Raw genomic sequence first — 24,899 nt, 5'->3', positions numbered from 1 at the left:
AGGTATATAAATAGATCCAATTAGGGAGTAGGTGGGAGTCAAGATGGCCGCTTCCGGTTTCCGTTCTCAGCATCTGGTCACGTGTCTCAGTGGATTTTATGTGTCTCAGTGGAATGCCCCTTGTCATTCCTTTCAACGTATCAAAGTTCACCGGCGTTCTATAATTGGCTTAGAAAAAAAGGTAAGGCGCAATATCTGTAAATCGCGGACTCGTGCTGACACAGCTCGCTGAAAATATAGCGACGCTCAGGCTCACGCATATCACCAGTGCAGTATATCACCAGTGCAGCAGTGCAGATGGAAATTTTTGGTTACTCCCAAGTGTGGTCTGTTCCAACCCAAACATTTCCCCGGGTCATCCAAAACATTGACCTCGGTCAGACTGGACCAAACTTTATACCAAAAACTTAAAAATGTAATGCCAAACTTTTATCCAAGGAATCTCGCAGATTTCGTAAGGTCGCTGGAAAATATGATCACCATAAATGCACTGACGCGACTGTGTTTTCGGACAAGTCACCGGGCTAACCACATTCAGCCGCTGTGGTTTTTTCTACCCAGCTGTCCTCTGCAATTACTCTTAGGGCTGATGACATTTTCCTTTTTTCGGAGAGAAATAGAACTTCCAAACTTAGGTTCACGAACGACAAAGCATTTAAAATATGACAGACCATTTGATAGGGCTAATCATGTTAGTATTATGTGAAGGCGTCGAAATCTCAACAAACTGTTCATTCTTAAGAGACTTTCAGGCAGAAGTTTGACGGTGGCCAACCAGAGTTTCGAAGCTGAGCCAAGTCTATCTTCGGAGAAGGACTTTCCTGTTTCGAAACTGGGCAAGCTACTTTTTAAATTTGAATCTTTATAATGCTAATGGTTGCATTTGGTGGCTGGGCCGCCACACTTTGGGGGTCGAACCAATTCGTTAGTGAAACCGTCTCACACCTTTCGCGCACTTTAAGTGAGCAATGCGATAGCGGTGTGTTTGGATTTATTGTGCGCGGATGAAAATTGATGCACACACCCGCACGAAGAGCTAAACGTACATAATGAATACGAAAAAGAATATCCAACCAAACCCGCTTGTGATGGGACTTTATGCAATTCGCAATGCTAGGAAGGCCGTAAATAACAACAAAATTCTAGAGGATACTTTGCACCACTAAAGTGCAATGAGCCGAAAGCTTCTGCTGCGCAGTGGCCCTAAGCCATCCACTACCGGCCCATCATTCTCTCTTTTATCAATCCCGCCTTCCTCCTTTTCGTACGGCTCGGATATGGCGTCTGAGAGAATTGTGACAGATACAAGGCATTTTTCTTCCTTTAAACAAATTTTAAATCCCGCCAATGTCTGCTGTACTGCGTCTCCTTCTATATGCTGTGTGGTGCGGCGTTCGATGAAGCGCCAAATTAAACGCACCGCGCGGACGACTGGAATTGAATGCACTTCATAGTCACATTTGTGTATTCGGGAGGTGCCTGGTGACGTCATTAAGACGTCACTTTTGATTATTAGACATAACCGGATGCGACGTTATGATAAAGCCACGGTCGATGACATCACCACTGACGACGTCACCATTTGTTTCATGGTATGCCATACTACACCACTGATGACATCATCATTAATTTCAAGGTACGACATACTGCACCACTGATAACATCATCCTTTATTTCATGGCACGACATGCTACACCGCAGATGATGTCATTTATTTTAAGTACGACATACTAGACGACTAATAGCGTCATCATCAATTTCAAGGCACGACACACTACACTACTAATGACGTCACCATTTATTTCATGGTATGACATACTACACCACTGATGACATCATTAATTTCATGTTACGACATACTACACTACTAATGACGTCATCATTTTTTCAAGGTAACGACTTATTACAGTACTGATGGCATCACCACACTAAAGCGTTATGAACAGATGGACGGACGAACACGATCGAGGCTGCGATCATGAGCCATTAAAGGCTTTCGCTTTAATAGAGCTCCTAACAGAAGAACAGAAGGGGGCTATACAGATCCCTTAGCTGCCATAAAAAAGCAGAGAAGAGAAACAAGACACTATGTGTCACCCACGAGATACATGCATCTAAAGAGACAGAGATATGCTTCCAGATACACTGGACACAAGATAATACTGAGAACGCTGAGCAGAGAAATCTTGACAGCCTCAAACATCTAATTCCAAACACTAATGCACCCCCACCAAGCTACCTTTAGATGCCCGCCCCGTTGTCCGTATCGTAGCTTCCTCTCTGTGGAAAAGTACACGTGCCCTAATCCCCCCAAGCACTTACCCCCCCCTTCCTAACTTAGCTAGACTGAAGGAGGTGTCCCAACGGCTGGGACGACCTTAGCCTGTCTGTCATGTGCAGGTGGGGCTCTGAAGATAAGGACCGATCACCTGCCCGATGTGGTCTACATCGCCTACAGGGGTGGGCATTTGCTACCTGCTGCGGACTTTTGTGGGGACAAGGGCGTTAAGGACACGGATTCTCCAGGAAGTAGGATTGCCGGCTACGAGGGAGGAGGACTTCTCCAAGTTGCAAACGGTAAGAGCGAGAGCCTCCTCCGGTTTCTGGAACAAAACGCTTTACATGATTTTCTATAGTAGGCCTTATGCAAAGTTTGCGAAATAAAAAAAAAACTAAAAATGCCCCGGCATGCAATGCACAGTGCCAGCATGTGGCAGCAAGACGAGCACTGAGAGCGTCTGCGGTGATAGCTACGATATTTTGCACCGGCTTCATACTTGGCTACCCCGTATGCAAGAGAACTGAACAAGGGTTGAGAAGGAGCCTCAGTTCTGAAGTCAAGCCAACGTTTCATGAAAGGGACGTACCTTCGTCATAAGAAATACCTGAGTTCGGTTCGACTATTAGCCGGAGGCATTTTCGTTTCATTCTTGCTATGGCCTTTTAGGCTGAAAACGTCACTTCATGAACAGGCATCACAGCGGCCTGATGTTTTGCAACTTTAGTTGTAAGGTAGACCTTCCTGCCAAAATAGGCAGAATGTCTTCGACAGACTTATTTTGTTGATGCTGAGCTCAGCCTATAGAGTTTTCGTTTAACGGATGTGCTCATACAGTTGCTACAATTGGTTGATAACTTGATACAAAGCATTTCTTATTTCAAATATATATTTCTTAACATCGCAGCTCTTTGTATTGATGCTAGTCCTTGATCTGTTTTCCGCAGTACATTATTAAAAAAGTCAGAGAGATCTAAGCATGGCTAAATTATTGCTGATGAGAAAGAGGTACGGCAATCAGGATAAACAGCGCATCGAACACGGTTTGGATTACGAAGTCTCCAGCCTGCAGCTGGATTTTCTGGGAGTTCAGGAGCTCATACCATTTTGTGCATTTGACGTTTAATCTTCAGTTCTTGCCACTCGGCACGATCATCAATATCTATAGGCTCCGCTTTACGGTTTTTCTTGGCAGTTTATCATTTCATAGGCTGGCATTGAGTTCTTAAAAGTGTTAAAGGTCTTTATTTCATGGCATGCTATTGGAGGTACATGCGTCGCTGCTCACAATGTTCATACGCATGAGGGAAATATAGCACCACATGAACTCCCGTTAGTGATACCGTGTGAGAAAAATGACGAGCAAGAATAACCAGGGGTGATCAACAATTGCCACAAAGGTGTAACTTATGCGTACCGTCGTCCCACTCGCCGCATATGTGGCTCGGCAACGGCGGGCGTCACAGTTGCTATGAAAACTAGAGAGGCCACTGCCTCACAGTTGCTATATCAACCTGATGATATTTAGGAGAGGAATGGCTGGATGACTACACTACGGTTGTTTTTTGCAGAAATTTCAGGAGTATAAAAAGGCACTAAATCTAAATATAAAAGGAAGGGAGAAAGATTATTCTTAGGAAACATTACCAACATTCTTTTCAGCGCGGAAGGTAGGGTCCTTACGTAGAAAACTACAAATGTAAGTCCAGAATCCGTCCCACAAAAAGAAAACGCCCGCGCGACAAGAGGTGCGGTTAAGTCATTTTTTCGTTGTATTTTCAACTGAGCTTTAACCATAACCAAAATTGCAACTTTAATCGAAATCAAGCCAGGAACAGAAATTCACTCGCCGTTCCATAACATTTCGAGTCGGGCATTACGGCAGTTGCCCCAATTTTTTAATGTTTCAACTTCAACAAACAATTTCCTCTTCATAAAATAAATGCCGAAGATTTGGGATTTGAGGCATTCTCAATTGAAATCTACAAGTCTTTGGTTACGAATATTAGAGGTTACCGACTAGGTTTGACAAGAACCGCTTGAATGGCTGAGAACAAGCGAGCTTGATCTGTGTGGCGCGTTGGCTTTCGTTTAAACTGGTGTCTTATAAGTGTATTTCTACTGTACTTGTTTATTTAGAAAGGACAAGAGACCTCTATCACGGTATTTTCTTAGACGATGTGTGAGGTTCTTTTCTTTAAATATTCTGGCCACCTTATTCTGTGGCTTATTCAGAAACAGCAATCTAAATAGACGACCAGACTGACCAAGCTAACAACGAATACTTTTATATACAGACATGAACGGTACGAAAGTAGAACGAGCAAGTGGGACGATGGTAAAACACACATTGTCAAAAAGTCACCGAGTTGTTGGATGGAGAAGCCGGTGCATACGCTCCGGGTAGTCAGAGGTTTGAAAGGTCGGTGCAGAAGGGCCTCAGTAAGCCCAGCGGAAGGCTAGGCCACCGGACGGGGCCCAGTAGAGGCAAGAGGCCTCGAGCTGTATTTCCACGGCCGATGCGTCAGGCCTCCTCGACGTGCCTGGGCTCAGCACGGCGCCGAACGCTCGTGCCAGTGAAGAGCTGGCGCTGTGACACTCCCGGGCCCGACCACTGTTCCGAGTTTCGTGGACGACAGGAGAACAGGACAGGATACGGCCGGCAGGCCCCAGGTCTGGATCCCCGGGTCAGGCCTGGCAGAACACGAACCGCCCGAGCTCCGTGGACGACCGAACAAAAGCCCCGCTGTCGCCTGTTCTCTTCCTGTTTCTTGTGAAAAACAGACCGAGATAAGTGGAGTACGGTTTGGGTGGCATGCAAACCAGTCCCAGAAACTTTCGCCGCCAGAACCTGGAAAGAAGCACTGGACCCATCATCACTGGCAGGTATGCTTCTCTGGCCCGTCAAGACTGTTGGAGCGTCGGCGAATGGGACGCTTGCACCCGGAATGTTGCCGATAATTACGTCATATAATGGCGTCGGCAGACACCTAGGAATAGCTTTGCCTGTGAAGTATGGAGAAGTGTTCGGACAAGCAGTGTCGGTGGTGCGCGACATTGGTTCTAATGGCATCGTGGTGCGTCAGGCGTTGGTGCCCGAGGCTGCATATACCGGTGAGCATCTTTACGTTTAGCGGATGGTTCTGACATCGAAGCGCCTGAGGCGGAGGTTATTATCAAGTCGACAAAAACTGTGAGGTTCTTTTCTTTAAATCTTCTGGCCACCTTCAGGCGTCTTCTGCCAGGGTCAGGCCTGGCAGAAGACGCACCGCTGCGAGCTCCTTGGACAGCCGATCGGCTCCGCTGCTCGCCTGTTCTCCCCTACCGCGAGCAACTCTGGTGCACTCATTTTTCTCCAATCTCTAGCCGCGGGAAAATGTTGCTTGGCTGGCCTGGTCCTGCCGTGGACGCCAAAATTGTGAGGTTCTTTTCTTTAAATCTTCACAGAGGACGCCAGCTTAGACGTGTGTCTTCGCAAGGTTAAGAAAACCTATCACGGAAAAGGGCAGACGGCCTACACCTTCCATCTAATTGACGGCATTTTGTACCGGACCTATCAACTTTGTCCAGGAAAAACGATTGCACAAGCGGTCGTTCCAAAAGTTTTGCGCCGTCAGGTCCTCGTGCAGGTACATGGGAGTGCACTTGTCGGCCACCAGGGTGTCAGAAAAACTACCGCAAGAGTGCTTGATGACTTTTACTGGCCAGGGGTGCAAGCTTACATTAAGCGGTTTGTGAGGTCGTGCGATGCATGTCACAGGACTGTCCCGAAAGGAATGACCCGGGGATCCAGACCTGGGGCCTGCCGGCCGTATCCTGTCCTGTTCTCCTGTCGTCCACGAAGCTTGGAATGGTGGTCGGGCCCGGGAGTGCCACAGCGCCAGCTCTTCACTGGCACGAGCGTTCGGCGCCATGCTGAGCCCAGGCACGTCGGGGAGGCCTGACGCATCGGCTGTGGAAAGGCAACTAGAGGCCTCTTGCCTCTACTGGGCCCCGTCCGGTGGCCTAGCCTTCCGCTGGGCTTACTGAGGCCCTTCTGCACCGACCCTTCAAAGCTCTGACTACCCGGAGCGTATGCACCGGCTTCTCCATCCAACAACTTGGTGACTTTTTGACAATTTGTGTTTTGCCATCGTCCCACTTCTCGTTCTACTTTGTCCCGTCCATGTCTGTACATAAAAGTATTCGTTGTTAGCTTGGTCAGTCTGGTCGTCTATTTAGATTGCTGTTTCTGAATAAGCCACAGAATAAGATGGCCAGAAGATTTAAAGAAAAGAACCTCACGCGATGCTTATATAGGTATCGTATAGTTCATAAAAACTGCCCTTCCACCGCTATTGTGGAAGATTTTCTTGCGTTTGAAGGAAAAGCAATTCAAACGTCTGACGAAAAATAAAGGCACACGCAAATACATACATACATACATGAACTTTATTGCGAGAAATATACATGCAATAAATAGCGGGTGCGAGCAGAACCGCAAGCGCTTGTGGGCGGGCCACAGCAGTCATAGAGGTATGCATCCAATATAAAACGCTGGTAGTACACAGTTGTCAGTCAATGCAAAAGTAAAACAAAGCTGGCACAATGCATATATAGTTTTCTTACTACAATCAACAGATAAAAAGCAAAGACACTGAAACATATAGTCAATAAACGTAACAAAATTGGCAAGAAAACAGAATTGAAATTACAATTCTTATTAATATCTTTCTTCGCGACCTACAATTCACGCTTTCAATGCAGATTTTATAGCCTTCATATAATCACAACCCAACGTGTCTGCTGGTAGTTTGTTAAAATAGTGAGGAATATGAAATGAAAACCTGCACAGGCAGAATGTCTTCTGATAACAGGTTCTCCGTAGAAACGTCATTCTTATATAACAACTAAGGATATATATTTTGATAGAAGAGAGTAGGTGTACCTTAAACTGTTGACAAATTAAATAGACACCAGCTCCTCTCCTCGTGATTTCAGTTTAGTTTCCTTAAAAGCAGAGTACGTTGCGACATGAAATTATTTTACTAAACAACTCTCATGAGGGCCATTCACGAAGCAAACTTACCATATTGCTAATTATATTATATAAGATAATGACCATAGCAAAACGTATGCTACAAGAACTTCGGCAGCAAGGGTGCTCACTTTGCCATGGTGGAGAGTTTATTAAGATTGATCTCTAAAGAACAGTCCTTTGAGCCGCGCCACCTTGTTACAAATATATATTTTGACAGATTAATAGGATTAGGATTAAAATAATAATGTATGCAGATTCCCAAAAAAAATAGCATCGGGTTGTCAAGGTGCGCAATATGACATAGCAGGACAGCAAAGCTCTAAACAACACGAAATGCTGATCACATTCGTAAGAGAGATGCCACTCCGTCACGAACTTGGCATTTGCATACAATTATCTTAAACGAACAATCATTTTACAGAAACTGTCCTTTGTAGAAAACGAAAATTGACATTCATGCAGAGGTTGTGTAATCCTGTGTGGAAGAACATGTCTAAAGGCTCATCACCAAATGGCAGTGATGTCAGGTATCATAGGAAGGACGGTGCCTAGTTAAGTATTTAGTGCTTTTTTTATTACATTCAATAATAGTATTACATCTTTCCAATAAATGAAACAATGCTCAATGGTTTCATTCTTATTGAAGAAAAAAGGCTTCAGTTGCGCAGTGCACTAGCACTATTTTTGAACGCCCAAAAGATCGCTTCAAATCCACTTCGTAGAAAGTTCGTTTCTGTGTTCACGTTTTTACATTTTTTTACAATATACATAAGCCAAATAAACTACAAACATAATCTTTGGGGACGTGCTGTCTTTTAGGTTGCATTATGTGATGTATTTTAATTTAAATAGCCATAAAACCAGCGGTGAAAACAGCCGGGAGCCGAGATCAAATTTTGGGGCATGGCAACACTGATATTGATCAAGTGCCGTGAAATTAATCGTTTCCCGCTTTACGTGGGTAGCTGTTACCTTTTAAGTGGCGTTCAGAAATACGCACGAGCTGAAATCACCGATTATTTCGGCGAAAGGCAACGACGGATCATAAAGAAGTTACGGGGCCCTAACGCTGAGATCAAAATTACGAGATGGTCTTGTTGTTTTCGCATGAGCGAATTTGTCACCTATTTGTGACACATGTCATAGATTCACAATGCATTTAGTTGCGCCACTTACACCGTGAACTCAATACTTTCTGAAAGTAATGACAGAATTCGTTCGTGGCGTAGCGCCCGTATGAGCGCGAGTGGATTACGGGTTTCGTGGCATAGTGGAGCACGCTTCAGCTTCACAATGGAACAAGTTCTATTTTCTTCGAGTTGTCGAAGCTAGTGTAGGACACGGAGCAGCTACGAACTCCTTTACGTAACTGGGCCGAGGGCACTGGAGTAAACGTGTAAACAGCAATAAGCGGGTAAGTTTCTAATAATTCGAGGAAGTCGACTATCAGACATTCCTCATGATCAAGACAGCAAAGATCAATGATGCGATATTCCGACTGCGATATTCAAATGGTAAAAAAAATTGCACGTAGCTGCGTCGAGGACACTGGAGTAGACGTTTGAATAGCAATACGCAGGTATGCTTTCTAATAAACTGGGGAAGTCGACTATCAGACATTTCTTATAACCGATACAGCAAATATCAATGGTGCGATGTTCTGAGAGCCGCTGTTCAAATAGTACAAACATTTACAGACGGCTATGACGACGTCCAGCCCTGCAAGAGTCCAGGTGCCCGTCGACGATGCCTTTGGGTACAAATAATTACTCTGCGTGTTTCTTGGAAGCTGATCAGCGCTTAATTGTCGTAATGACTGTAGAACCTTTAACTCTTCTGCAATGATAAGGACAATTACACTTGGTTGAAATTTCACAAAAATGCGCACGCATTCACTATCGCCATCTTTAGCCGTCGTCAACGAGCACACAGATTATTGTTGGGTTGGACGTCCTCGCGATTGTAATTACATGATTTTTCTCATTTGAACGACCACAGTCAGCTCATCGTATCATTGTCCTATGCAGTCTTATATTTAATTTGTATTTTTCTCTAAGATGGAGGATGCCTACGACACTCCAACTGACATTAACAAGTCGTTAATTGATCGAGGTAGTAACTTTTATCTATTTCATTTCTGTGTTCAATCATCTCGGGATGAGTAAGGCAATCTACAGCTAGTTTGGCTGAATTTCATTTCATTTATACTGTAACAGTACTGAAGAAGATGAAGTTTAGAAGACAAGTGAAGGAGAAAGACGTTGAAAAAGGACTCTCGTGCCGGACGCGCTGCCGTTGACCAGCTGAGCTCCCGACCCTATCGTCTTGTTGTTCAGCGCTCCGACGTCTTACCCCCTTCGTAACAAATTGGTGGTCAGGTGCTGGGTACGACTACCCTCAAGACGCATCCTCAATCGCTGGAGCTTCGTCGGAGCCGTCGCCTCGCTGGTCTCCCACCCTTTCCAACAAGAATGCAGCAGACTACTGAGCAGCCCCGAACATCAACACGGGACCCTTTACCCCCTTCTCGCGATGCGCCGCCGACCACCACGAATGCGACGCTACCGTTTCGCGAGCCTCGTTCCTTTGCCGGCCAAGCAGGGGAAGATGTTGATGACTGGCTCACTCATTATGAACGTGTGAGCCGCTATAACCGCTGGGATTCAGTGGCTAAACGAGCCAATGTAGTCTTTTTTTTGACGCAAACCGCCTTGATGTGGTATGAGAACTACGAGGACTCCCTGACAACTTGGGAAAGTTTTGTCGAAGCTATCAAGGAATGTTTCGGCGACCTAGCTGCAAAGAAGAAACAGGCAGAGCAGACACTTGCTCAGAGGGCCCAGGCAGCCGGAGAAACTTGCACCACCTACATAGAGGCCATACTCAAGTTGTGCAAAACCGTCGACAGCAGGATGACTGGAGATGATAAGGTAGGCCATCTGCTCAAGGGCATTGCGGAAGATGTCTACCACTTCCTCATTGCCAAGGAAAACTTGAGTTCGGTCTCTGACGTTATCCGGCACTGCCGAACATTCGAGGCCCTAAAGACTCGCCGTATTACACCGAAATTTGGACGGCTCGCAAATGTGACTACAGTGGCTAGCATTGAAGAATCGCCATCTCAAAGCCTCCTGTGCGCGATCCGTGAGATTGTTCGAGATGAGATGTCACGACGTGAGCAGCTTGTCCGGCCAAATGGCTTCGGAGGGTACGTATATGCTCGTCCAACTTATGGGGGTGCGTGCCCGCCGATGTCCACGAATGTCACCGACTTTGTCTGCCGCGAAGACCTATACACTCCGCGACCAAGGCCTGAAGAGAATTTCCAACAATTCTCTTGGCATCAGCGTAGAGATCCTCGCTCTTACTCCAGTCGTACATCGCGCCGACCGCCGGACAACTACCTCGTCCCGGAACCACCATCCGGATATTCGTCGCGGCCTACCATGCAGTAACCAGCTGACACGCCACTTTTTGAGCGACCTCTTCCGGTGTGCTACCGGTGTGGGGCCGCGGGTCACATTTCCCGCTACTGCAATCGGCGCACATCGTTCCGGAATCCCCCGACGGCACCGAACCGATGCATCGTCCAGCCCTACATCGACAGCTATCGGCCAGAACATCCTTCCCGGAGGGGCCGTTTTCAAAACGAAGGGCACCGCAGCCATTCGCCAGCGTCTGACCGTAGTTTGACACCACCTCCGTCATTTCGTGTGCGCCGCTCCCCGTCTCCACGGCGCCGATCTCCACCACCAACGCAGGAAAACTAGCCAGCGCGGCCAATGGAGGTGAGGTCGCTGGACAATGTGCGCTGCTACCTATTATTCCTCCGTCTGTGTTCATGTTAAAGAACAAGGTCAATGTGATTGTTGATGGTTTGCCAACGATGGCGTTGGTAGACACTGGTGCTACAGTTTCAGTGATGAGTTTAAATTTTAAGAACCTTTTGAAGAACAAAGTTATGTTTGTTTGGGACAAAACTGCAAATTTTTATGGAGTAAGTGGAGAGTTGTTGTATCCGGTTGGGGTATGCAGCGTTAAAGTTTCCTTAGGGGGCATGGTATTCCGGCGGAGTTTGCAGTACTGCCCCGATCTACGCACGACGTAATCTTGGGAATTGACTTCCTGCGTATGTGCGTCGCTACAGTTGACTGTCGAACGGGAGAGCTAAGTGTTAGTGGTTCTCTTCCTCGTGAACTTTTGGAAGAGACATCGAATTATGAAGACGTTTTGTGTGTGTGTGATGAAGCCGTCATACCGCCACATTCAGCAGTGTGTGTCCAGGTGTCCTGCTCCCGTCCTATTAACGACTGTTTTGAGGCTACTGTGGCGCCTCTTAATTTACAGTGTGTAAAGAAAAATGTGTTAGTGCCTCATTGTTTGGTTCGCGTGAAAGAGGGCCGTACCGGACTGTGGACTATAAATTGCTCATCAGAACCAGTTGTTTTTCCAGCGGGTTCCAAACTAGCTTCATGTAGCGCAACTCTCCCGAATTGTGTAGCTGCCGTTACTCCTGACCTAGACAACCCCGCTACTAACTCACCTGCTGACGAAAAGCTTCTTCCGATGATCAGTGCATCGTTGAACACCTCACAACGACAGATATTGAAGAACCTCTTGTCTCAGCACCTATCCGTCTTTGATTTCACGCAGTCCGACGGCTCGCAACGTTTTCCCCTGTCGCGCGCACGCCACAGATTGACACGGGATCTGCCCATCCGATCCGTCAAAAGCCGTACCGTGTGTCACCATGAGAGCGTAAGATCATCACCGAGCAAGTCCAAGACATGTTGCAACAGGGGCATAATACAGGAATCCTCAAGTCCTTGGGCTGCTCCCGTGATATTGGTGAAGAAAAAAGACGGAACATGGAGGTTCTGCATTGACTATCGTCGCCTCAACTCCATCGCTAAAAAGGATGTGCATCCTCTCCCACGCATCGACGATGCCATAGATTGCCTTTTCTTCGCGTCTATTTCTCTTCAGGTGATTTGCGATCGGGTTATTGGCAGATTCCGATGGACCCTGCTGACAAGGAAAAAACTGCATTTGTTACGCCGGACGGCCTATTTGAATTTAACGTAATGCCCTTCGGCCTATGTAATGCGCCGGCCACATTTGAAAGATTTATTGACACAATATTTCGTGGCCTCAAGTGTGAAATCTGCATGTGCTATTTAAACGATGTTGTTATTTTTGGCCGGACTTTTACTGAACATAACACGCGACTCGCTGTTGTGTTAGATTGCCCACAGAAGGCTGGCCTTGTCCTGAATTCCAAAAAGTGCCGTTTTGGTGAACGTCAAGCGCTGGTACTCGGGCATCTCGTCGACCGCGATGGAGTTCGGCCAGATCCACAGAAGACTGAAGCAGTTGCAGCATTCCAACGACCACAGAGTCAAAAGGAGCTCCGCAGTTTTCTGGGCCTGTGCTCCTACTTTCGACGATTCATCCCAAAGTTTGCCGACGTCGCCTACCCTCTGACATCCCTTCTACAAAAGGACGTCCCTTTCGACTGGGCCTCAGATTGCGACGCGTCTTTCCGCCAACTAAAGTTTTTGCTTACGTCACATCCCATACATGGCACTTCAACCCCTCCGCTCCGACTGAAGTCCACACTGATGCAAGTGGGATTGGTGTTGGCGCTGTGCTTGTGCAACGTTCGACAACAGGCGAACATGTAATTGCGTATGCAAGCCGTTCCCTCAGCAAACCTGAGCGTAACTACACTGTTACGGAGCAGGAGTGTCTCGCTGTAGTTTTCGCTGTTCAGCGGTTTCGGTGCTACCTATATGGACACCATTTCATGGTTGTGACGAACCATCATGCCCTGTGTTGGCTTGTCAACCTTCGTGATTCATCTGGTCGTTTGGCACGTTGGGCCCTTCGTCTGCAAGAGTACGACTTCACTGTTTCGTACAAGAGTGGCCGCAAACACGCCGATGCAGACTGTCTTTCACGTCTTCCTCTTCCTACGACCGAATGTGACTCTGGTGATTTTGATCATTACATCGCCTCCGTCGTGCCCGAGTTTCCCGACGCCTCGGCTTTGCGGACTGCGCAAGAGACCGATATAACCCTCGAACCCCTGCTTGCGGAGGCGCGAGATTCCACTGCTTCCAGCCCATTTTGTCTCCGCGATGGCCTTTTGTACAAAAAGGCTTACTCAAGCACCGGTACGAATTTTCTGCTTGTGGTTCCCGAGAGCTACCGCTCGTGCATCTTACGCGCCATGCACGACGACCCCACTTCCGGTCACCTGGGCTCTGCAAGAACGCTCCATCGTGCCCGCGACCGGTTTTATTGGCTAAAGATGCGCTAGACGACTGAGCGATATGTGGCGAGCTGCACTGAGTGCCAACGACACCAACGCCCTACGTCCACGCCACAGGGCCTGCTGCATCCTGTGACTCCACCACGTGGAGCATTTGAGAAAATCGGAGTCGACCTTATGGGTCCCTTCCCGAAGTCATCCGACGGAAATCGTTGGATCGTGGTTTGTGCCGACTACCTCACCCGCTACTGCGAAACGGCAGCTCTTCCTTCAGCCACCGCTCACCACGTGTCCCTGTTCTTGCTCCGTTCTGTGATCCTCCGCCATTGACCTCCGCGAGTGATCATCAGTGACCGAGGTCGCCAGTTTATGGCAGATGTTGTGGAAGAGCTTCTTCGTTTGTGTGCGTCGCATTTTAGGCATTCCACACCATATCATCCTCAAACCAACCGCTTGACGGAGCGCACAAACCGCACACTCACAAACATGCTATCTATGTACATCGCATCTGACCACAAGAATTGGGATACTATACTGCCATTTATAACATTTGCATTCAACACTGCAACCCATGAGACTACTGGCTACAGCCCGTTCTTTCTGCTATATGCCCGTCCTCCTCGGTATTGTCTAGATACCATTCTTCCTTACTGCGTCCATGATGAACCGTGCATCGCGGAAACTCTTTGTCGAGCCGATGAAGCTCGCCGTCTCGCCTGTTTGCGAATTCTCGCTTCGCAAGAGCGTTCAAAAGCTCGGTACGACAGCCGGCATAGCCATGTGTCTTACGCCCCTGGAGATTTAGTGTGGCTTTGGCGACCTCTCCGAAAGCGTGGTTTAGCGCAGAAAATGTTGGCGCATTACGCTGGCCCTTACGTTGTGCTTGAACGCATCAGTGAAGTGAACTACCAAATAGCACGTATGACAGCAAGTGGTCGTCGTTCAGTCAGAACTGAAGTTGCCCATGTCGCCCGGATGAAGCCGTGTCACTCTCGTGGAAACGAATAACTACCTCGCCCGGGGGGGCTTCGTCTGCCCAGGGGGAAAATGTAACAGTACTGAAGAAGATGAAGTTTAGAAGACAAGTGAAGGAGGAAGACGTTGAAAAAGGACTCTCGTGCCGGACGCGCTGCCGTTGACTAGCTGAGCTCCCGACCCTATCGTCTTGTTGTTCAGCGCTCCGACGTCTTACCCCCTTCGTAACAATACTACTGTTTTGTTACCTGAAACTTAGAGCGCTGACGCTAGTGATTATTTCAGTTGAACTGGTTATAAACCGTGCTTTCTAAACCAACTAAATAGAAGAGGAGATTGAGTGTGTATATATATGTGGGAAATTGTGCAGTCCCACAGGCTTGATGAAGTTGATGATGCTTGATGGCTTGATGATGCCAGTACCCCAGATTACGAGATAGTATAGGTATGTAGTTGAAACATCTTATTGTGTGTGGTTTACTAACCTCTAGGTGGCACCTTTGATAATTTTTTGAGTGCCTACAAAATATTTTCCAGTTTTGTCACCTACATCAGTACACCTTGTATCTCAGTGGTGATCTAAATATAGGAATGTTTAAGACTACATCCAGAAAGTAATGGTTATTGGTCCTTGTCGAATCATACACGCTAATTAATGTGGTAAATTTTCCTTAAATGTAACAAAAACGACGGCTACAATTCTAATCTCTACCACTGACTACAATGATGAGACTGTATCCGGAGGAGATATAAAGAGCGGCTCAAGTGACCACCTGCTAGTATAACACACGTGTATTATTAACACAAAACATTTTGTAAAAACATAGTTTCAAAAAATTTGATTGCAGCAGATTAATCAAGCAACACTTGATATGGTTAGGCCTACAATCTTAAGTTGTGACTGGATGGTAACGTTTGCACATGACTCTGTGGAAGAAGCGTTTAACTGTTTTATACCCCTTTTTACCTCGGCATACAATAAATTGTTTTCCGTGTAAGCCTTTTAGCACCTCTATACGAGCTAGGATGGCGTAGAACATACCTAAAATTCTTAACATGATATAAAAAAACGCAGCTGTTTTACAGATTTAAACAAACGCGAAATGCGGAGGATTCTGCTTTTCTTATTTTGCACCGGAAGAAACTGAACACTGCTAAAGCCAGAAACACGTATAATCTTAATAAGTTTGGTGGTGCTAGTAACCAGACCCAATTGTGGAAGAAGGTGAATTTGCTTTTAATTCTAAATTTGTCAGTTCTAATGAATACAGTTAGTACTGACTGTGTTCAATACACTGATTACAGCCTTCCCAAAAAGTTTAATGACGACTATTATGCACTAGTGGGCAGTGCTCATAACTCTGAGCCGCTATCCTGTGTTAACAAACCCATTAGTAATTGAAGGTGAATGAAGGTGAAGAGCAGGAGGTGTTCAGACGTCTTAACCAAAGTGGGAGCGAGGACCGCTTTACCTTAAATTGAAGCTATTATATCAGTACCTAATATTATTTACCCACTTCTTACTCGCATCCATAATATATCGCTTAACTTTGCCACCTCTCCAGCAGAAATGAATAAAGCTAATACTTTTTTGCACAAAGGGGGCCCATGAGACGATATTAGTATTTATAGACCAGTATCACTGTTACCATTATTTTCAAAGGCGTTGGAAAACTTTAGATTTTATAATTTTTTTTAGATATAAAAAACTCGTGGCACTACATTTTGGCTTCAGGCCAAAATGCTCTACCGAACTTGCACTTAACCATCGAAAATAAACAATTATCAACAACATACAGAAACCTTCGACAGAATCTGCCATCTTACTCTTATTGAAAAGCTTTCCATTCATGGTATCAGGGGCACCACACTGAAGTTAATAGTTAATTGAGTGATCGACAACAATACCTTTCAGTGAGAGATTGAAGCTCAACATACAGAGACATAAATTATGGCGCTCCTTAAGGAAGTATTCTAGAACGTTTATTATTCAATATGTTCATAAACGATATAGTACAAGTAGACTCTGAAGTAGATTTTATTATTTACACATATGACACTTCAATTATGTTAACAATTTAGTCCTGAGGGCAAATGAACTGATGGAGAACGTTTGTTACTGATCTCGTAAAAATGCATTACCTATCAACACAAAGAAGAGGCTGGGATTTAGGGCAAGAAACATTCAAGTTTTCGATTGTACGAGCTTACTCTCAGTTGGTCATGAAATTGAAATAGTCATGCAGTTAAGACATTGAGAGTTATTTCCAATGAGCACATGAGTCTGGATAACCGTATAGATTTATTACGAATTCCATTGGCTCGAGCTTTAGGTGTAATTAGGAGATGCCAATAGATGCTTTCTGCGAGATTAAAGCTTATCCTCTATCATGTTCTATTTGAATCGCATGCCAGATATTTCCACTGAGGTGGGATTAATATCAAGGATATTCAGTTCAGTTCAGGCGTTCAGTCATGTCCGACTCTTCGTGACCCTATGGACCATGTCACGCCACGCTTTCCGGTCTCTCACTATCTTCTTAACATCACATAGCTTCATCTGCAATGCCTCGAGAATGCCATCTAACCATCGCGTTCGCTGCCTACCCCTTCTCCGGCGACCCTCAACCTTTCCCAACATCAAATCTTTCTCATAATAGTCGCCGGAGTTAAATTCTCCCATTCCGGTCCACTTGAGCTCGCTGATACCCAAGATATCAATGTTCAATCTGTCCATTTCTCGCTTGACGATATCCAGTTTACCTTGCGTCATAGATCTTACATTCCATGTTGCTATGTGATATATCTCCTTGCAACACCGGACTTTCCGGTCGCTTCCCGACACATCCACAACTGAGCGTCCTTTTGGCTTTAGCCCAGCCGCTTCATTCGTCCTGGAGCTACTAGGAATCGCCCTTTGTTCATCCCCAGTAACATGTGGGACGCCTTCCAACCTGGGGGGCTCATCTTCCGGCGCCATATCGATAATGGTATTGTGACTGGCCATAGGGTTTTCTTGGCAGGAAATACTGGAGTGGGTTGCCATTACCTTCTCCAGTGAATCACATTTTGTCAGAACTCTCTGCCGTGACCTGTCTATCTTGGGTGGCCCTACACAGCACAGCTCACGACTTCATCGAGTTTCGCAAGCCCCTCCGCCACGACAAGGCAGTGATCCATGAAGGGGATCAAGGATATTATTCCGGAGTAATATCCGGAATAATATCTGCAAACTTTTTACTTTATAAAAACAGGCCCTCAGAGCTATAACTTATGTAGGTTACTTATATCAAGCACACACATTATTTTCTAGGTGCAGGATTATATCAAATAACCCGCTTTCAGGAGTTCCAGGTTTATACATTTTTAAAAATCACAGCTCCAGACCAGGTCAATCATTTAATAAATGACTAACCTATACGTTAACCCATTGCCTCGCATAACAAGGCACCATGAATATTGCCACGTACCAAGTCCGCGAACTAATTACCGACTTACATCTCTATGTTATGTAGTGACAACTCTAATGAATAAATTTGGATTTACAAAAGGTTCCATCCAATCTGTAACCGTCAACTAAATCCGAAATCTGTTCTTTAAAAAAATTTTTTTTGCTTGTATATGCAGTAAATTTCTGTGAAATGGTTTGTTTGTTCTTTATTCCTCATCAGATATTGATTTTGTTTTACAGTTAGTTGAAATTATTTGTTCGTTTGTGAGTGGTCTTCGACTCTTGTGTATTATAAGGAGCGAGGATTGCTGATTATTTTATTTGTTGCGTGATGTCTTCTTTTTTATCCACCTAACTGCTAGCCGAAGCAAAATAAGGGCTGGGAGCTTTGTAAAGCAGCACTTGCGGTTTTTTGTCCCTTCTCCTCAGCAATGTATTTGAATTGAAAATAAACTGTGAAGCCTTGAAACCTTTTTTGTGTGACACTAAGCAGCCGACAACCATAATGTTGTTGCTTCCTATACTTCGTTCCATACATCAGGTGCAACGCAGCGAAAGTTACATAAGTAATCCGCAAGAACGAAAAAGGAGGCGCACCACTACGTGCTAGTTTTGTGGCCGAATGGTTTCTGCGGAAACGGGTTGTATTCCGAGCATACACGTTTACAATAACTTGTTTCGCGCGCCTGAACATCTTCGCAGTGCGGATCTGATAGAAAAAGCCCGCTCGGAAGAGGCTATCGACGTCGCTGCGTTGCGCAGCGCGGAGGGCACCGCTGGCACGGTTGCGGGGCAGCGAAAACGCGACATGAACGAAAATGACAAACCAAACATACAAATTCACCCAATCAAATCCTTTCTCCCTAATGAAGGTGCTTTTTATGAAGTTGATGGCAAATGTAAGATGTATTAAGCTTGCCGACAAAGCAACTATTATTTTCTCTCGTCAAGCGCAGGCACTATTTCTCATCGCGGATGCGGGGAGCGCGAACAAGACCTCTAGCTTTGGCAGTGTTGCACTTGATGTACGCAACAGAGCATAGTTCCCTAATTTACTGAGAAATATACTCAAAATCTCACCTTCCGAGAGCTTTTGTGTTCTTCGCCAAGACAGCCACAATAAATCGGCAAATATATGCGCTTGCGGAGGTTTTGGTTACACGTTATCGTTAGCATCGACTTTAATTGTATACCTAAAATACCAGTCTTAAAGTGTATCTTCAGCGGTCTTCCTTAATATAAAAATTCCGCTCACTGCGCGAATAGTTGCAGCTTCGAGTGAGCGATAGCGCGGAAAAAGAAAAGAAAGAAAAAAAGGGAGTGCGGCCATTGAACAACGAATGGCAGCCGTATAGAGGGGCACCTCAATAAATAAATATACAGCGGGCGGGTAAAAATAAACAAGGAGCATTTCGGGTGTAAGGTAATGACCTTCTCAAGAATGGGGAAAATAGAAGCATCGCTCAGAATGATTTTTTTAGCGTCTTATTTTCTTTCTCATGCGTAGTGCTGCCCTGACTTGATTGCCTTTCAGCCTACAGGCCCTTAGGTTATCCCACATTGCATAGGTGTATTTGGTTCTCTTTTTCTCTGTCCCCGAGATAGAGCTCCCGCCCATTGTTCAAAGGTCTAATGTGTCAGCGTCCCTTTTGGAGCTTCCCTGTTAGCCCAGCATTCCTTGCCGCTTTCAGCAGTCCGTATCGTCTGCACTAAATCTCCCGAGGTCAGATTCCTCTCGTCAACAGCGAGTAAACAGGTAGAATTACCTTTGTCATATTAGTGACTGTCTGCACAGAGCGAATACAAACTCTCACATATAGTACTATCACTTTTTTTAAGTACACCAATGTACTAGGCTCGGTGCAATCTTTTCAAAGCAACTTGTATCAGCAAAATATGTTAAAATTGTGTCGTCCCTGGGAGAAAAACAATATTTCAAGCTATTTAAATCTATACTCCGAGTAAATGCATGTTTGCTGATTGCATTAAAATTCCGATTTACATTTTTATTTAGGTATGAAAAATAGCTCATTGTAAGAAGAAATAATGTCTAGTACTAACCTTTCTACCACGCCCACCAAATTATTTACATCGGTATATTGTTTTGAACGCTACGTGCTTGGAGAAAAGACTCATATATTAGTCGTCCACACCCGAAAGATGCTTGAACTCTATTTCTAGCCATCAGCCAAGAACTGGTGTGCTTGCTGGTCCCTGCAAATTTACAGTTTAGCGAAGAATACTGAATCAAACAGTTGAAGTTATAAGCTAATTTATTAACATATCCAAAATAAGTTTGAAGAATATACAGTCAGAGGTGCCACGCCGGGTAGCAAAGTTTGGCTACATTGCGACAAACTGTATATTTTGAAATATGTTCGTGACAAAAGTTTCACATTGGCTAGTTGACAATTTTTGATCTGGGTATGAAATCTAATGCGGGAACAAAGAAAATACGACATGTTTTGCTAAAAGGTACAGTATACTTTTACATGAGCGTGTCAGAATGTGGTTTCCAACTCCATTATTCCATTCTGCCAGGCTTTCTTCTGAAAATTTAGGTGTAATCATTTCCTAAACATATCTAAGTTTTCGAGAACACTGCACGTCCTGCACTGGAGAAATACGTAACCCTAAGCTCTGCTGCGTTGTCCGCGAGATGTGTCAGAGGGATTCCGTGTGTAAACGGATACTGGGCCTTTACTTTCCTGTCAACCAATTAAACAATACCGATGAACTCTAATGCATTCAAAAGAATGCTGATTGTGTTCGATAAGGGCCGGGCGATGCACCGTGTGCAGCAGACGCGCTTTGGCTTTGGCATTTCTCCACTGAAGATTCTGGAGTGGTATCAAAATGTTTCTGACTGCAGTTGGTTGACTACCTCTCTTTACACAGTTTCTAAACATTCCCACTTTTTTTGCGGCAAATAAGCTTCTTTCTCAGTCGTTCACGTTCATACATTTCAAAATAACAGCTTGAGGGGCTAGTTGGTGCTGCACAATACCCCGAAACGTGGCGCAACAAACAAAAACACATGCGAAGTTGATAAGTTGAGAAATAAACGCCCACAAGTGATACCTTAAATTCATAGAGTGGCACACTGCCTGAAAAAGGTGGCAGGTAGGTATGAGGTGCCAGTTGTGCTTTCTGCGCAAAAAAAAACTTTGTGGGTTGTGTGCATTAATAGGGAGGAGAAAGAAAGCACAATGCGATAAGCATGTAAAGTGTTTTATTGGATGTGTGGTGGGAGTGATTTACGAGATTCCACTGACGTGCGGTAAAGTATATATAGGGCAGACTGGAACATGTATCAGTGATAGAATAAGGGAACATGAGAAGTCCGTAGAAAATGGGAAGGGGTCAAATTTACCCTTGCACTGTCAGAAGTGCAAGCGTGAGCCATTGTTTAGCAGGCCTAATATTTTAGGGAAGAGTCGGGATAAGATGGCGCGCAAAATTTTAGAGGCGTTCTGGATACAGAATAAAGAAGACAGATGTATAAGGGAAGCCTCGCTGAGTTTTCGTAGAAAAGAATTTACTTTTATTGAGGAATCTTCTTGAGTAATGGAAAGAATCCAGTTTATTATCGGGTCAAAAGCTGTTATTCTTACACACCTCTCATGTATTGTGGCCATGTTTGTTTATTGATCATTTTTCCCTCAAGTACCAGTACTTCTCATTCTCATGTACTTCGTTGCTTTGTAGACATGTTGAGCATGTTACAGATTTTTCATTACATAGGGACTTCACAAGTGATGTGTTTTGGATGGACATGCCTTACTGCACATGTGTGGTGGTTGGTTGTTAATGTGTCACTGTGTTACTATGTGGTAGACTTTGTGACTGTCCAGCTTGGATGATGGTGACGGTACACTGGGACAATCGTGGTATTAGCTGCTGGGCAAAGCAGAGGTGTGTGGAGATGTACGTGAGTGTAGAATGGGTGACTGTCATGCTTGGACGATGTTTATGTTCTGCGGGGAAGAAAGTGCTACTATCTCCTTGGCAAAGAAGAGGATGATAAGAAGATGTACTTAGGTGTAGAAGAAGAGGAGTGGTGAAGAGGAAGTGTGTGTTCAGATCCATATTACAGTTGGTAGTGTGCGCGTGCGTTGTGTCTCTTCGCATGTGTTCGTGTTTGTTGTGCCACATTTCTGGATATTCACACTTCAAATTTTTCGATGTTGACGATGTTTCGCTTTCTTTTTTATTACACTTGGCTACAGGTTGCTTACTTTTGCTATTTTTGTGGCTCCTTTTTGAGTTTTCGACTAGACAACCGGGGTCCCCTGCAAAAGATAAGAACATAATTTTCAATGGAACGTAAAACAATTATATTTATGTACGCAAATTATATTACTAATAAACATAAAAAATATACCGGAAGATACAGAGAGCTCTTAACAAAAGGACAGAACTCTGAAATCATATTTAGCTAGTTTGCAGTAATTAGAGTTTTTTTAAATGACAAAGCCTTTTTTACCCCTTAAAACCTAACTTCACGGGGGGGCTACACTCGATGGTAGGCCTAACAATAGAGACGCAACAGCCGTCGTCAAGCCGCCTAAGCGGAGAGTGGGACTATCATGATGAAAAGGTCGCTGCATCCTGCTATAGCCCCTACCCCTACAAAAAATCTCCAGTTAGCTATTATTTCCGGCTCCATCTTTGACGAAACACCATGTGGCGCCAATTTTCATGCCATTGATTAAACATTGCAACGCAAAAATTCTCCTTGCAGTTAGCAACTGCCTTCTAGTCAAGTGGTAGGGTAGCTTGAGATAAAGATTTCAGCAAAACTCATATGCACCTAAAACAGACTGAGACTGCCTTCAACCAAGTTTTAAGCGATGGCGGCTAAAGATACCATATAAAGAGTGCCAGGTTACGTCCAAAACGCGAGCAGCGACCGAATACAGTACCAGTGGGCAGATATTTATTACACGTAAAAAAACCTTACTACGAAACATTTCCCGCGTGAGATTATATGGTTTTCTCTTTCCGACACGTAAGCAGCCTTAGTGACTCTGCCTAAATTTTTTTCTTTCGTTTTGTTTCGAATGTCAACCTGTCAACTCACATCAGTAAACTTCCGCCTTTACCTCTCATAATGGTTTGGTCAATATAAAATACCGATTCAAATTACGCGCATCTTAGCGCTGTACGAAGCTAACGATAAGAGCAACCATCAAAGAGAAGCTATACGCATAGTGTAAAATTACCAAGATGGCTTCTGCAGTAATTTTTTTTCAGCCAAACATTTATTCTTGATGGAGAGAACCGATATATTCTAAGAACATTTATTCACCAGAAAGTCTAACAACAGGAGCTGTGAATGGACGTCCTATCATAGTAACAAAATAAGAACACAAATTACAGTTTCGTGAATAATGCAGGTTGTTGGCGCTCACAAGCAATGATGAAAATTTCAGTGATCGAAGAGTATAGAAAATAAAAAAAAACCGAATAGGCAAGAAAAGCAGCGAAAATTTAGAAATGGAATGTACCAAGAACAATAAAGAATACTACACAATTCAAAACGCAGGAAGCGTCCGATCGTTTCATTTTATATTAAAAGCTTCTGCGCCAGGATATGCCCCAAAAAACGTAAAGGTCTCCTTTCCACTATTGGTTTTAATGCAAGAGGTAGAAGGGTAAACATTTTTGAAAAATATTGTTTTCAACTAAGTGCTCGGCGATAATATTTGCCCTAACGGAGGTTATAAAATTGGGTAACATGAAGCGTTCGGTAATATGAAAAAACCTATGAGTGCATAAAAATTTATCGGAGAGCGAGTGAATGGTCACAGATGTAAAATATCTAAGGTGTCAGAAAATATTAAAGGCATGGATAGAGAATATTCGCTAAAAAAGGAAGATAGACCTTTAGAAATATAGTGCCGCATGCGACAAAACTTTTAGCGCTATATGTAACTTGCTATAAACCTAAGAAACATCCCAAGAGAATTGAATGTGGAGATTTAAATATACGACTAAAGTAAGATACTTCTGGAAAGTTTGATAATGGGGAGCCTATCCATCAAGTGGAAGCTTGGATGAAAACCTTTCTTTGAGTACATCTTAAAACCAAAAAAGTGAGCCTTGGTTTTTTATTAAGTTATCAATAATTAATATTAATTACTCATGACCATTAAAATAAAATATATAGCCATTTTTAAATCGCGGGTTAAACAATAGATACACTTCTTTCAGGTGAATAATATGCGGTTGCCTGAATAACTAACGAAATACAAAACATTAAAATCATATAGGAATAAAGCGGAATCTTACAGTCAGTGAGCATTTTTTCCTATTCAGTTCTTTTCATCCTAGAGCTGCTGCTATCGATACAGACTGTTCGAGTGCAGAAAGCAAAGTAATTTTGTCAAAACATATTTAAACAAAACTAATTGTGGCTAATTTGAAAATGGGACAAATCCTCATATTAGATAGAGTCGAAAACTTTCGTAAATATGGAAAACTAGCGCCTGACAAAGTTTTTTTCCAGACTTCCTATACTTCCAGACTAGACTGCTCAGAATTCCAGACAAGAGCAGCTTCCATTCAGGAAGCTGCACTAGAATTTTGTTCAAAAATTTTTCTGCTTGTAGGTAGCAATCTTGTTAGTATTAGTACATTTTAAAACCAGGACTCATTTTCTCTCCCTTCAATCTTTTTAGGAAAATTGTCATTAAGAAAATGTAAAATTTATCCCGCAGAAACGAGGTACACTTCATTTAAAAGACTCCACGGGCGCAAATATCGCATTATTTCGCTTCATTTATCCTTCCGACTGGTGCATAATAGTATCCACAATATGAGGCTCCGCCGTGGTGGTGCTGGGGTTTGGGAAATCGACTATATGCCCAAGGACGCGGGGTCGAAGCCCGAACACGAC

The sequence above is a fragment of the Amblyomma maculatum genome, chromosome 2 (genome assembly GCF_055883805.1).
Source record: "Amblyomma maculatum isolate TAMU_Amacu chromosome 2, ASM5588380v1, whole genome shotgun sequence".
Taxonomy (NCBI): domain Eukaryota; kingdom Metazoa; phylum Arthropoda; class Arachnida; order Ixodida; family Ixodidae; genus Amblyomma; species Amblyomma maculatum.
Note: the sequence above shows the minus strand (reverse complement) of the source record.